The sequence below is a fragment of the Phyllobates terribilis genome, unplaced genomic scaffold (assembly GCF_046119375.1).
Source record: "Phyllobates terribilis strain yellow unplaced genomic scaffold, ASM4611937v1 Scaffold_169__1_contigs__length_4117513, whole genome shotgun sequence".
Lineage (NCBI taxonomy): Eukaryota > Metazoa > Chordata > Amphibia > Anura > Dendrobatidae > Phyllobates > Phyllobates terribilis.
In genome coordinates, this window is record NW_027362929.1 from 2,393,238 (window position 1) to 2,406,548 (window position 13,311).

The 13,311-nt window shown below is 45.3% G+C and overlaps 10 non-coding genes across 10 annotated transcripts; all 10 read right to left on the minus strand.

The window, feature by feature from the left end:
* Nucleotides 1–907: 907 nt before the first annotated feature.
* Nucleotides 908–1,098, minus strand: LOC141210321 (U2 spliceosomal RNA). Its single transcript, XR_012280493.1, has one exon. It is a non-coding gene; the product is annotated as a U2 spliceosomal RNA (small nuclear RNA).
* A 1,121-nt stretch (nt 1,099–2,219) lies between these two features.
* LOC141208980 (U2 spliceosomal RNA) lies at nt 2,220–2,410 on the minus strand. Its single transcript, XR_012279190.1, has one exon. It is a non-coding gene; the product is annotated as a U2 spliceosomal RNA (small nuclear RNA).
* Nucleotides 2,411–3,531: 1,121 nt separating this feature from the next.
* On the minus strand, nt 3,532–3,722 carry LOC141209813 (U2 spliceosomal RNA). The gene has a single exon (XR_012280003.1). It is a non-coding gene; the product is annotated as a U2 spliceosomal RNA (small nuclear RNA).
* A 1,119-nt stretch (nt 3,723–4,841) lies between these two features.
* LOC141208981 (U2 spliceosomal RNA) lies at nt 4,842–5,032 on the minus strand. Its single transcript, XR_012279191.1, has one exon. It is a non-coding gene; the product is annotated as a U2 spliceosomal RNA (small nuclear RNA).
* Nucleotides 5,033–6,153: 1,121 nt separating this feature from the next.
* On the minus strand, nt 6,154–6,344 carry LOC141209814 (U2 spliceosomal RNA). The gene has a single exon (XR_012280004.1). It is a non-coding gene; the product is annotated as a U2 spliceosomal RNA (small nuclear RNA).
* Nucleotides 6,345–7,463: 1,119 nt separating this feature from the next.
* LOC141208983 (U2 spliceosomal RNA) lies at nt 7,464–7,654 on the minus strand. The gene has a single exon (XR_012279193.1). It is a non-coding gene; the product is annotated as a U2 spliceosomal RNA (small nuclear RNA).
* A 1,121-nt stretch (nt 7,655–8,775) lies between these two features.
* On the minus strand, nt 8,776–8,966 carry LOC141208984 (U2 spliceosomal RNA). Its single transcript, XR_012279194.1, has one exon. It is a non-coding gene; the product is annotated as a U2 spliceosomal RNA (small nuclear RNA).
* Nucleotides 8,967–10,088: 1,122 nt separating this feature from the next.
* LOC141208985 (U2 spliceosomal RNA) lies at nt 10,089–10,279 on the minus strand. The gene has a single exon (XR_012279195.1). It is a non-coding gene; the product is annotated as a U2 spliceosomal RNA (small nuclear RNA).
* A 1,120-nt stretch (nt 10,280–11,399) lies between these two features.
* Nucleotides 11,400–11,590, minus strand: LOC141209815 (U2 spliceosomal RNA). The gene has a single exon (XR_012280005.1). It is a non-coding gene; the product is annotated as a U2 spliceosomal RNA (small nuclear RNA).
* A 1,120-nt stretch (nt 11,591–12,710) lies between these two features.
* Nucleotides 12,711–12,901, minus strand: LOC141210219 (U2 spliceosomal RNA). Its single transcript, XR_012280393.1, has one exon. It is a non-coding gene; the product is annotated as a U2 spliceosomal RNA (small nuclear RNA).
* Between the last annotated feature and the right edge of the window lie 410 nt (nt 12,902–13,311).

Genomic DNA, 13,311 nt, shown 5'->3' on the forward strand with positions numbered 1-13,311 from the left:
TCCCACCCGCCTCAACACCGTTGGAAGGGAGGAGAACCAATTAAGGCGGGGGGGGGGTGGAACGAGCAGCTGTCTACCCTTAGCAGGAGGGTTGCTGATTAATTACCTCTCCTGCTGCTGCTGCTGCTGGCTGTCCAGCAGCAGACTGAAGGTGGCTGCTGCTGTGCGCAGGTATATAAAGGCTCAGAGCCTATTATGACACGCGCAGCCAGCGTTCCATTGCCACATTCCGTCTACTGCAGGCGGGATACCTGGATGGCTGAATGTCACTGAGAAGCTCACAGAGACCGCCATAAGCAACAGTTTAAAAGAATGCCACAGACTAATCAACCAAACTTTTTGGGTTGGTTTCTCTTTTATAGTCTGCAGGCATTAAATGAAAGAAGTCAGTGTTCCAGCAGAGGGAGACAACGTTTCAGAAAAGGCATTGTAGCAAACCAAAAAAGAAATTTTAAGCGCAGCAGAGTAACCAGCTCACATACCTGTTAGCTCAGGTGAGTTTAAAAGGCTGCTGTTGATAACAAGGGCATTTGCTAAATAGATGGTGTGTGTGCAACAATATACTGAAAGGTCAATTATATTGTGCAGCTTATCTCACCACCTGTAGTTATTTAGGTGAAAGCTCCAAAATGCTTGCCTAATATGTCTGTTTATCCAAAAGGAAGTATAGAGGGAGAGCTAGATAGATAGCATTGCATTACATTACATTACATGGCAATGCAATGCACAGTTGCTGATGTTGAACCAAAATGAGCTTGTCATCTGGCTTCTGCAACTTTTAACATGAAAAATCCAATGAGGAGAAGAAAAGCAAAGCCAAAGAGTCCATCCCAAAATCCGACAAACAAGCAAAATGAACAAAAAGCATTGAATTCAATTCTTTCTGATTTTAGAAACTGCATTAAAGAAGGGGTGCACCGGTCCTGGAGATACTGCAATACCAGGTCAATGCGTGGAGTGGACAGAGCAAGCTCTTTTTCCATCTCCCTGTTCTAAAAATCCATTTAATATATGGTCTCCAGATAGGGGACGTATCAGATATTAAACTGATAAGAACAGATACTACACTTGATCTTAGCCAAAAGGCCGAGAAGCGATAACCAGAATTGGTTTCCGACTACGGTGCCACCCAAGGATTCTGAAAAGTCCATTTGTGGAGATGGCCACCTGGACTCCCGTTAAGAAGACATGCTGTCAACCTCTAGATCCCTCACATGCCTGCACTTTTCGGCTTGCTGCTGCTGCAATCCACGCGTTTTAGATCTGCATAACTCCACCTCTTTTAGCACAGTACCCTCAACCCCCGGCTGTTCCCACCCGCCTCAACACCGTTGGAAGGGAGGAGAACCAATTAAGGCGGGGGGGGGGGTGGAACGAGCAGCTGTCTACCCTTAGCAGGAGGGTTGCTGATTAATTACCTCTCCTGCTGCTGCTGCTGCTGGCTGTCCAGCAGCAGACTGAAGGTGGCTGCTGCTGTGCGCAGGTATATAAAGGCTCAGAGCCTATTATGACACGCGCAGCCAGCGTTCCATTGCCACATTCCGTCTACTGCAGGCGGGATACCTGGATGGCTGAATGTCACTGAGAAGCTCACAGAGACCGCCATAAGCAACAGTTTAAAAGAATGCCACAGACTAATCAACCAAACTTTTTGGGTTGGTTTCTCTTTTATAGTCTGCAGGCATTAAATGAAAGAAGTCAGTGTTCCAGCAGAGGGAGACAACGTTTCAGAAAAGGCATTGTAGCAAACCAAAAAAGAAATTTTAAGCGCAGCAGAGTAACCAGCTCACATACCTGTTAGCTCAGGTGAGTTTAAAAGGCTGCTGTTGATAACAAGGGCATTTGCTAAATAGATGGTGTGTGTGCAACAATATACTGAAAGGTCAATTATATTGTGCAGCTTATCTCACCACCTGTAGTTATTTAGGTGAAAGCTCCAAAATGCTTGCCTAATATGTCTGTTTATCCAAAAGGAAGTATAGAGGGAGAGCTAGATAGATAGCATTGCATTACATTACATTACATGGCAATGCAATGCACAGTTGCTGAAGTTGAACCAAAATGAGCTTGTCATCTGGCTTCTGCAACTTTTAACATGAAAAATCCAATGAGGAGAAGAAAAGCAAAGCCAAAGAGTCCATCCCAAAATCCGACAAACAAGCAAAATGAACAAAAAGCATTGAATTCAATTCTTTCTGATTTTAGAAACTGCATTAAAGAAGGGGTGCACCGGTCCTGGAGATACTGCAATACCAGGTCAATGCGTGGAGTGGACAGAGCAAGCTCTTTTTCCATCTCCCTGTTCTAAAAATCCATTTAATATATGGTCCCCAGATAGGGGACGTATCAGATATTAAACTGATAAGAACAGATACTACACTTGATCTTAGCCAAAAGGCCGAGAAGCGATAACCAGAATTGGTTTCCGACTACGGTGCCACCCAAGGATTCTGAAAAGTCCATTTGTGGAGATGGCCACCTGGACTCCCGTTAAGAAGACATGCTGTCAACCTCTAGATCCCTCACATGCCTGCACTTTTCGGCTTGCTGCTGCTGCAATCCACGCGTTTTAGATCTGCATAACTCCACCTCTTTTAGCACAGTACCCTCAACCCCCGGCTGTTCCCACCCGCCTCAACACCGTTGGAAGGGAGGAGAACCAATTAAGGCGGGGGGGGGGGTGGAACGAGCAGCTGTCTACCCTTAGCAGGAGGGTTGCTGATTAATTACCTCTCCTGCTGCTGCTGCTGCTGGCTGTCCAGCAGCAGACTGAAGGTGGCTGCTGCTGTGCGCAGGTATATAAAGGCTCAGAGCCTATTATGACACGCGCAGCCAGCGTTCCATTGCCACATTCCGTCTACTGCAGGCGGGATACCTGGATGGCTGAATGTCACTGAGAAGCTCACAGAGACCGCCATAAGCAACAGTTTAAAAGAATGCCACAGACTAATCAACCAAACTTTTTGGGTTGGTTTCTCTTTTATAGTCTGCAGGCATTAAATGAAAGAAGTCAGTGTTCCAGCAGAGGGAGACAACGTTTCAGAAAAGGCATTGTAGCAAACCAAAAAAGAAATTTTAAGCGCAGCAGAGTAACCAGCTCACATACCTGTTAGCTCAGGTGAGTTTAAAAGGCTGCTGTTGATAACAAGGGCATTTGCTAAATAGATGGTGTGTGTGCAACAATATACTGAAAGGTCAATTATATTGTGCAGCTTATCTCACCACCTGTAGTTATTTAGGTGAAAGCTCCAAAATGCTTGCCTAATATGTCTGTTTATCCAAAAGGAAGTATAGAGGGAGAGCTAGATAGATAGCATTGCATTACATTACATTACATGGCAATGCAATGCACAGTTGCTGAAGTTGAACCAAAATGAGCTTGTCATCTGGCTTCTGCAACTTTTAACATGAAAAATCCAATGAGGAGAAGAAAAGCAAAGCCAAAGAGTCCATCCCAAAATCCGACAAACAAGCAAAATGAACAAAAAGCATTGAATTCAATTCTTTCTGATTTTAGAAACTGCATTAAAGAAGGGGTGCACCGGTCCTGGAGATACTGCAATACCAGGTCAATGCGTGGAGTGGACAGAGCAAGCTCTTTTTCCATCTCCCTGTTCTAAAAATCCATTTAATATATCGTCCCCAGATAGGGGACGTATCAGATATTAAACTGATAAGAACAGATACTACACTTGATCTTAGCCAAAAGGCCGAGAAGCGATAACCAGAATTGGTTTCCGACTACGGTGCCACCCAAGGATTCTGAAAAGTCCATTTGTGGAGATGGCCACCTGGACTCCCGTTAAGAAGACATGCTGTCAACCTCTAGATCCCTCACATGCCTGCACTTTTCGGCTTGCTGCTGCTGCAATCCACGCGTTTTAGATCTGCATAACTCCACCTCTTTTAGCACAGTACCCTCAACCCCCGGCTGTTCCCACCCACCTCAACACTGTTGGAAGGGAGGAGAACCAATTAAGGCGGGGGGGGGTGGAACGAGCAGCTGTCTACCCTTAGCAGGAGGGTTGCTGATTAATTACCTCTCCTGCTGCTGCTGCTGCTGGCTGTCCAGCAGCAGACTGAAGGTGGCTGCTGCTGTGCGCAGGTATATAAAGGCTCAGAGCCTATTATGACACGCGCAGCCAGCGTTCCATTGCCACATTCCGTCTACTGCAGGCGGGATACCTGGATGGCTGAATGTCACTGAGAAGCTCACAGAGACCGCCATAAGCAACAGTTTAAAAGAATGCCACAGACTAATCAACCAAACTTTTTGGGTTGGTTTCTCTTTTATAGTCTGCAGGCATTAAATGAAAGAAGTCAGTGTTCCAGCAGAGGGAGACAACGTTTCAGAAAAGGCATTGTAGCAAACCAAAAAAGAAATTTTAAGCGCAGCAGAGTAACCAGCTCACATACCTGTTAGCTCAGGTGAGTTTAAAAGGCTGCTGTTGATAACAAGGGCATTTGCTAAATAGATGGTGTGTGTGCAACAATATACTGAAAGGTCAATTATATTGTGCAGCTTATCTCACCACCTGTAGTTATTTAGGTGAAAGCTCCAAAATGCTTGCCTAATATGTCTGTTTATCCAAAAGGAAGTATAGAGGGAGAGCTAGATAGATAGCATTGCATTACATTACATTACATGGCAATGCAATGCACAGTTGCTGAAGTTGAACCAAAATGAGCTTGTCATCTGGCTTCTGCAACTTTTAACATGAAAAATCCAATGAGGAGAAGAAAAGCAAAGCCAAAGAGTCCATCCCAAAATCCGACAAACAAGCAAAATGAACAAAAAGCATTGAATTCAATTCTTTCTGATTTTAGAAACTGCATTAAAGAAGGGGTGCACCGGTCCTGGAGATACTGCAATACCAGGTCAATGCGTGGAGTGGACAGAGCAAGCTCTTTTTCCATCTCCCTGTTCTAAAAATCCATTTAATATATGGTCCCCAGATAGGGGACGTATCAGATATTAAACTGATAAGAACAGATACTACACTTGATCTTAGCCAAAAGGCCGAGAAGCGATAACCAGAATTGGTTTCCGACTACGGTGCCACCCAAGGATTCTGAAAAGTCCATTTGTGGAGATGGCCACCTGGACTCCCGTTAAGAAGACATGCTGTCAACCTCTAGATCCCTCACATGCCTGCACTTTTCGGCTTGCTGCTGCTGCAATCCACGCGTTTTAGATCTGCATAACTCCACCTCTTTTAGCACAGTACCCTCAACCCCCGGCTGTTCCCACCCGCCTCAACACCGTTGGAAGGGAGGAGAACCAATTAAGGCGGGGGGGGGGGTGGAACGAGCAGCTGTCTACCCTTAGCAGGAGGGTTGCTGATTAATTACCTCTCCTGCTGCTGCTGCTGCTGGCTGTCCAGCAGCAGACTGAAGGTGGCTGCTGCTGTGCGCAGGTATATAAAGGCTCAGAGCCTATTATGACACGCGCAGCCAGCGTTCCATTGCCACATTCCGTCTACTGCAGGCGGGATACCTGAATGGCTGAATGTCACTGAGAAGCTCACAGAGACCGCCATAAGCAACAGTTTAAAAGAATGCCACAGACTAATCAACCAAACTTTTTGGGTTGGTTTCTCTTTTATAGTCTGCAGGCATTAAATGAAAGAAGTCAGTGTTCCAGCAGAGGGAGACAACGTTTCAGAAAAGGCATTGTAGCAAACCAAAAAAGAAATTTTAAGCGCAGCAGAGTAACCAGCTCACATACCTGTTAGCTCAGGTGAGTTTAAAAGGCTGCTGTTGATAACAAGGGCATTTGCTAAATAGATGGTGTGTGTGCAACAATATACTGAAAGGTCAATTATATTGTGCAGCTTATCTCACCACCTGTAGTTATTTAGGTGAAAGCTCCAAAATGCTTGCCTAATATGTCTGTTTATCCAAAAGGAAGTATAGAGGGAGAGCTAGATAGATAGCATTGCATTACATTACATTACATGGCAATGCAATGCACAGTTGCTGAAGTTGAACCAAAATGAGCTTGTCATCTGGCTTCTGCAACTTTTAACATGAAAAATCCAATGAGGAGAAGAAAAGCAAAGCCAAAGAGTCCATCCCAAAATCCGACAAACAAGCAAAATGAACAAAAAGCATTGAATTCAATTCTTTCTGATTTTAGAAACTGCATTAAAGAAGGGGTGCACCGGTCCTGGAGATACTGCAATACCAGGTCAATGCGTGGAGTGGACAGAGCAAGCTCTTTTTCCATCTCCCTGTTCTAAAAATCCATTTAATATATCGTCCCCAGATAGGGGACGTATCAGATATTAAACTGATAAGAACAGATACTACACTTGATCTTAGCCAAAAGGCCGAGAAGCGATAACCAGAATTGGTTTCCGACTACGGTGCCACCCAAGGATTCTGAAAAGTCCATTTGTGGAGATGGCCACCTGGACTCCCGTTAAGAAGACATGCTGTCAACCTCTAGATCCCTCACATGCCTGCACTTTTCGGCTTGCTGCTGCTGCAATCCACGCGTTTTAGATCTGCATAACTCCACCTCTTTTAGCACAGTACCCTCAACCCCCGGCTGTTCCCACCCACCTCAACACTGTTGGAAGGGAGGAGAACCAATTAAGGCGGGGGGGGGTGGAACGAGCAGCTGTCTACCCTTAGCAGGAGGGTTGCTGATTAATTACCTCTCCTGCTGCTGCTGCTGCTGGCTGTCCAGCAGCAGACTGAAGGTGGCTGCTGCTGTGCGCAGGTATATAAAGGCTCAGAGCCTATTATGACACGCGCAGCCAGCGTTCCATTGCCACATTCCGTCTACTGCAGGCGGGATACCTGGATGGCTGAATGTCACTGAGAAGCTCACAGAGACCGCCATAAGCAACAGTTTAAAAGAATGCCACAGACTAATCAACCAAACTTTTTGGGTTGGTTTCTCTTTTATAGTCTGCAGGCATTAAATGAAAGAAGTCAGTGTTCCAGCAGAGGGAGACAACGTTTCAGAAAAGGCATTGTAGCAAACCAAAAAAGAAATTTTAAGCGCAGCAGAGTAACCAGCTCACATACCTGTTAGCTCAGGTGAGTTTAAAAGGCTGCTGTTGATAACAAGGGCATTTGCTAAATAGATGGTGTGTGTGCAACAATATACTGAAAGGTCAATTATATTGTGCAGCTTATCTCACCACCTGTAGTTATTTAGGTGAAAGCTCCAAAATGCTTGCCTAATATGTCTGTTTATCCAAAAGGAAGTATAGAGGGAGAGCTAGATAGATAGCATTGCATTACATTACATTACATGGCAATGCAATGCACAGTTGCTGAAGTTGAACCAAAATGAGCTTGTCATCTGGCTTCTGCAACTTTTAACATGAAAAATCCAATGAGGAGAAGAAAAGCAAAGCCAAAGAGTCCATCCCAAAATCCGACAAACAAGCAAAATGAACAAAAAGCATTGAATTCAATTCTTTCTGATTTTAGAAACTGCATTAAAGAAGGGGTGCACCGGTCCTGGAGATACTGCAATACCAGGTCAATGCGTGGAGTGGACAGAGCAAGCTCTTTTTCCATCTCCCTGTTCTAAAAATCCATTTAATATATGGTCCCCAGATAGGGGACGTATCAGATATTAAACTGATAAGAACAGATACTACACTTGATCTTAGCCAAAAGGCCGAGAAGCGATAACCAGAATTGGTTTCCGACTACGGTGCCACCCAAGGATTCTGAAAAGTCCATTTGTGGAGATGGCCACCTGGACTCCCGTTAAGAAGACATGCTGTCAACCTCTAGATCCCTCACATGCCTGCACTTTTCGGCTTGCTGCTGCTGCAATCCACGCGTTTTAGATCTGCATAACTCCACCTCTTTTAGCACAGTACCCTCAACCCCCGGCTGTTCCCACCCGCCTCAACACCGTTGGAAGGGAGGAGAACCAATTAAGGCGGGGGGGGGGGTGGAACGAGCAGCTGTCTACCCTTAGCAGGAGGGTTGCTGATTAATTACCTCTCCTGCTGCTGCTGCTGCTGGCTGTCCAGCAGCAGACTGAAGGTGGCTGCTGCTGTGCGCAGGTATATAAAGGCTCAGAGCCTATTATGACACGCGCAGCCAGCGTTCCATTGCCACATTCCGTCTACTGCAGGCGGGATACCTGAATGGCTGAATGTCACTGAGAAGCTCACAGAGACCGCCATAAGCAACAGTTTAAAAGAATGCCACAGACTAATCAACCAAACTTTTTGGGTTGGTTTCTCTTTTATAGTCTGCAGGCATTAAATGAAAGAAGTCAGTGTTCCAGCAGAGGGAGACAACGTTTCAGAAAAGGCATTGTAGCAAACCAAAAAAGAAATTTTAAGCGCAGCAGAGTAACCAGCTCACATACCTGTTAGCTCAGGTGAGTTTAAAAGGCTGCTGTTGATAACAAGGGCATTTGCTAAATAGATGGTGTGTGTGCAACAATATACTGAAAGGTCAATTATATTGTGCAGCTTATCTCACCACCTGTAGTTATTTAGGTGAAAGCTCCAAAATGCTTGCCTAATATGTCTGTTTATCCAAAAGGAAGTATAGAGGGAGAGCTAGATAGATAGCATTGCATTACATTACATTACATGGCAATGCAATGCACAGTTGCTGAAGTTGAACCAAAATGAGCTTGTCATCTGGCTTCTGCAACTTTTAACATGAAAAATCCAATGAGGAGAAGAAAAGCAAAGCCAAAGAGTCCATCCCAAAATCCGACAAACAAGCAAAATGAACAAAAAGCATTGAATTCAATTCTTTCTGATTTTAGAAACTGCATTAAAGAAGGGGTGCACCGGTCCTGGAGATACTGCAATACCAGGTCAATGCGTGGAGTGGACAGAGCAAGCTCTTTTTCCATCTCCCTGTTCTAAAAATCCATTTAATATATGGTCCCCAGATAGGGGACGTATCAGATATTAAACTGATAAGAACAGATACTACACTTGATCTTAGCCAAAAGGCCGAGAAGCGATAACCAGAATTGGTTTCCGACTACGGTGCCACCCAAGGATTCTGAAAAGTCCATTTGTGGAGATGGCCACCTGGACTCCCGTTAAGAAGACATGCTGTCAACCTCTAGATCCCTCACATGCCTGCACTTTTCGGCTTGCTGCTGCTGCAATCCACGCGTTTTAGATCTGCATAACTCCACCTCTTTTAGCACAGTACCCTCAACCCCCGGCTGTTCCCACCCGCCTCAACACCGTTGGAAGGGAGGAGAACCAATTAAGGCGGGGGTGGGGGGTGGAACGAGCAGCTGTCTACCCTTAGCAGGAGGGTTGCTGATTAATTACCTCTCCTGCTGCTGCTGCTGCTGGCTGTCCAGCAGCAGACTGAAGGTGGCTGCTGCTGTGCGCAGGTATATAAAGGCTCAGAGCCTATTATGACACGCGCAACCAGCATTCCATTGCCACATTCCGTCTACTGCAGGCGGGATACCTGGATGGCTGAATGTCACTGACAAGCTCACAGAGACCGCCATAAGCAACAGTTTAAAAGAATGCCACAGACTAATCAACCAAACTTTTTGGGTTGGTTTCTCTTTTATAGTCTGCAGGCATTAAATGAAAGAAGTCAGTGTTCCAGCAGAGGGAGACAACGTTTCAGAAAAGGCATTGTAGCAAACCAAAAAAGAAATTTTAAGTGCAGCAGAGTAACCAGCTCACATACCTGTTAGCTCACGTGAGTTTAAAAGGCTGCTGTTGATGACAAGGGCATTTGCTAAATAGATGGTGTGTGTGCAACAATATACTGAAAGGTCAATTATATTGTGCAGCTTATCTCACCACCTGTAGTTATTTAGGTGAAAGCTCCAAAATGCTTGCCTAATATGTCTGTTTATCCAAAAGGAAGTATAGAGGGAGAGCTAGATAGATAGCATTGCATTACATTACATTACATGGCAATGCAATGCACAGTTGCTGAAGTTGAACCAAAATGAGCTTGTCATCTGGCTTCTGCAACTTTTAACATGAAAAATCCAATGAGGAGAAGAAAAGCAAAGCCAAAGAGTCCATCCCAAAATCCGACAAACAAGCAAAATGAACAAAAAGCATTGAATTCAATTCTTTCTGATTTTAGAAACTGCATTAAAGAAGGGGTGCACCGGTCCTGGAGATACTGCAATACCAGGTCAATGCGTGGAGTGGACAGAGCAAGCTCTTTTTCCATCTCCCTGTTCTAAAAATCCATTTAATATATGGTCCCCAGATAGGGGACGTATCAGATATTAAACTGATAAGAACAGATACTACACTTGATCTTAGCCAAAAGGCCGAGAAGCGATAACCAGAATTGGTTTCCGACTACGGTGCCACCCAAGGATTCTGAAAAGTCCATTTGTGGAGATGGCCACCTGGACTCCCGTTAAGAAGACATGCTGTCAACCTCTAGATCCCTCACATGCCTGCACTTTTCGGCTTGCTGCTGCTGCAATCCACGCGTTTTAGATCTGCATAACTCCACCTCTTTTAGCACAGTACCCTCAACCCCCGGATGTTCCCACCCGCCTCAACACCGTTGGAAGGGAGGAGAACCAATTAAGGCGGGGGGGGGGTGGAACGAGCAGCTGTCTACCCTTAGCAGGAGGGTTGCTGATTAATTACCTCTCCTGCTGCTGCTGCTGCTGGCTGTCCAGCAGCAGACTGAAGGTGGCTGCTGCTGTGCGCAGGTATATAAAGGCTCAGAGCCTATTATGACACGCGCAGCCAGCGTTCCATTGCCACATTCCGTCTACTGCAGGCGGGATACCTGGATGGCTGAATGTCACTGAGAAGCTCACAGAGACCGCCATAAGCAACAGTTTAAAAGAATGCCACAGACTAATCAACCAAACTTTTTGGGTTGGTTTCTCTTTTATAGTCTGCAGGCATTAAATGAAAGAAGTCAGTGTTCCAGCAGAGGGAGACAACGTTTCAGAAAAGGCATTGTAGCAAACCAAAAAAGAAATTTTAAGCGCAGCAGAGTAACCAGCTCACATACCTGTTAGCTCAGGTGAGTTTAAAAGGCTGCTGTTGATAACAAGGGCATTTGCTAAATAGATGGTGTGTGTGCAACAATATACTGAAAGGTCAATTATATTGTGCAGCTTATCTCACCACCTGTAGTTATTTAGGTGAAAGCTCCAAAATGCTTGCCTAATATGTCTGTTTATCCAAATGGAAGTATAGAGGGAGAGCTAGATAGATAGCATTGCATTACATTACATTACATGGCAATGCAATGCACAGTTGCTGATGTTGAACCAAAATGAGCTTGTCATCTGGCTTCTGCAACTTTTAACATGAAAAATCCAATGAGGAGAAGAAAAACAAAGCCAAAGAGTCCATCCCAAAATCCGACAAACAAGCAAAATGAACAAAAAGCATTGAATTCAATTCTTTCTGATTTTAGAAACTGCATTAAAGAAGGGGTGCACCGGTCCTGGAGATACTGCAATACCAGGTCAATGCGTGGAGTGGACAGAGCAAGCTCTTTTTCCATCTCCCTGTTCTAAAAATCCATTTAATATATCGTCCCCAGATAGGGGACGTATCAGATATTAAACTGATAAGAACAGATACTACACTTGATCTTAGCCAAAAGGCCGAGAAGCGATAACCAGAATTGGTTTCCGACTACGGTGCCACCCAAGGATTCTGAAAAGTCCATTTGTGGAGATGGCCACCTGGACTCCCGTTAAGAAGACATGCTGTCAACCTCTAGATCCCTCACATGCCTGCACTTTTCGGCTTGCTGCTGCTGCAATCCACGCGTTTTAGATCTGCATAACTCCACCTCTTTTAGCACAGTACCCTCAACCCCCGGCTGTTCCCACCCGCCTCAACACTGTTGGAAGGGAGGAGAACCAATTAAGGCGGGGGGGGGGTGGAACGAGCAGCTGTCTACCCTTAGCAGGAGGGTTGCTGATTAATTACCTCTCCTGCTGCTGCTGCTGCTGGCTGTCCAGCAGCAGACTGAAGGTGGCTGCTGCTGTGCGCAGGTATATAAAGGCTCAGAGCCTATTATGACACGCGCAGCCAGCGTTCCATTGCCACATTCCGTCTACTGCAGGCGGGATACCTGGATGGCTGAATGTCACTGAGAAGCTCACAGAGACCGCCATAAGCAACAGTTTAAAAGAATGCCACAGACTAATCAACCAAACTTTTTGGGTTGGTTTCTCTTTTATAGTCTGCAGGCATTAAATGAAAGAAGTCAGTGTTCCAGCAGAGGGAGACAACGTTTCAGAAAAGGCATTGTAGCAAACCAAAAAAGAAATTTTAAGCGCAGCAGAGTAACCAGCTCACATACCTGTTAGCTCAGGTGAGTTTAAAAGGCTGCTGTTGATAACAAGGGCATTTGCTAAATAGATGGTGTGTGTGCAACAATATACTGAAAGGTCAATTATATTGTGCAGCTTATCTCACCACCTGTAGTTATTTAGGTGAAAGCTCCAAAATGCTTGCCTAATATGTCTGTTTATCCAAAAGGAAGTATAGAGGGAGAGCTAGATAGATAGCATTGCATTACATTACATTACATGGCAATGCAATGCACAGTTGCTGAAGTTGAACCAAAATGAGCTTGTCATCTGGCTTCTGCAACTTTTAACATGAAAAATCCAATGAGGAGAAGAAAAGCAAAGCCAAAGAGTCCATCCCAAAATCCGACAAACAAGCAAAATGAACAAAAAGCATTGAATTCAATTCTTTCTGATTTTAGAAACTGCATTAAAGAAGGGGTGCACCGGTCCTGGAGATACTGCAATACCAGGTCAATGCGTGGAGTGGACAGAGCAAGCTCTTTTTCCATCTCCCTGTTCTAAAAATCCATTTAATATATCGTCCCCAGATAGGGGACGTATCAGATATTAAACTGATAAGAACAGATACTACACTCGATCTTAGCCAAAAGGCCGAGAAGCGATAACCAGAATTGGTTTCCGACTACGGTGCCACCCAAGGATTCTGAAAAGTCCATTTGTGGAGATGGCCACCTGGACTCCCGTTAAGAAGACATGCTGTCAACCTCTAGATCCCTCACATGCCTGCACTTTTCGGCTTGCTGCTGCTGCAATCCACGCGTTTTAGATCTGCATAACTCCACCTCTTTTAGCACAGTACCCTCAACCCCCGGCTGTTCCCACCCGCCTCAACACTGTTGGAAGGGAGGAGAACCAATTAAGGCGGGGGGGGGGGTGGAACGAGCAGCTGTCTACCCTTAGCAGGAGGGTTGCTGATTAATTACCTCTCCTGCTGCTGCTGCTGCTGGCTGTCCAGCAGCAGACTGAAGGTGGCTGCTGCTGTGCGCAGGTATATAAAGGCTCAGAGCCTATTA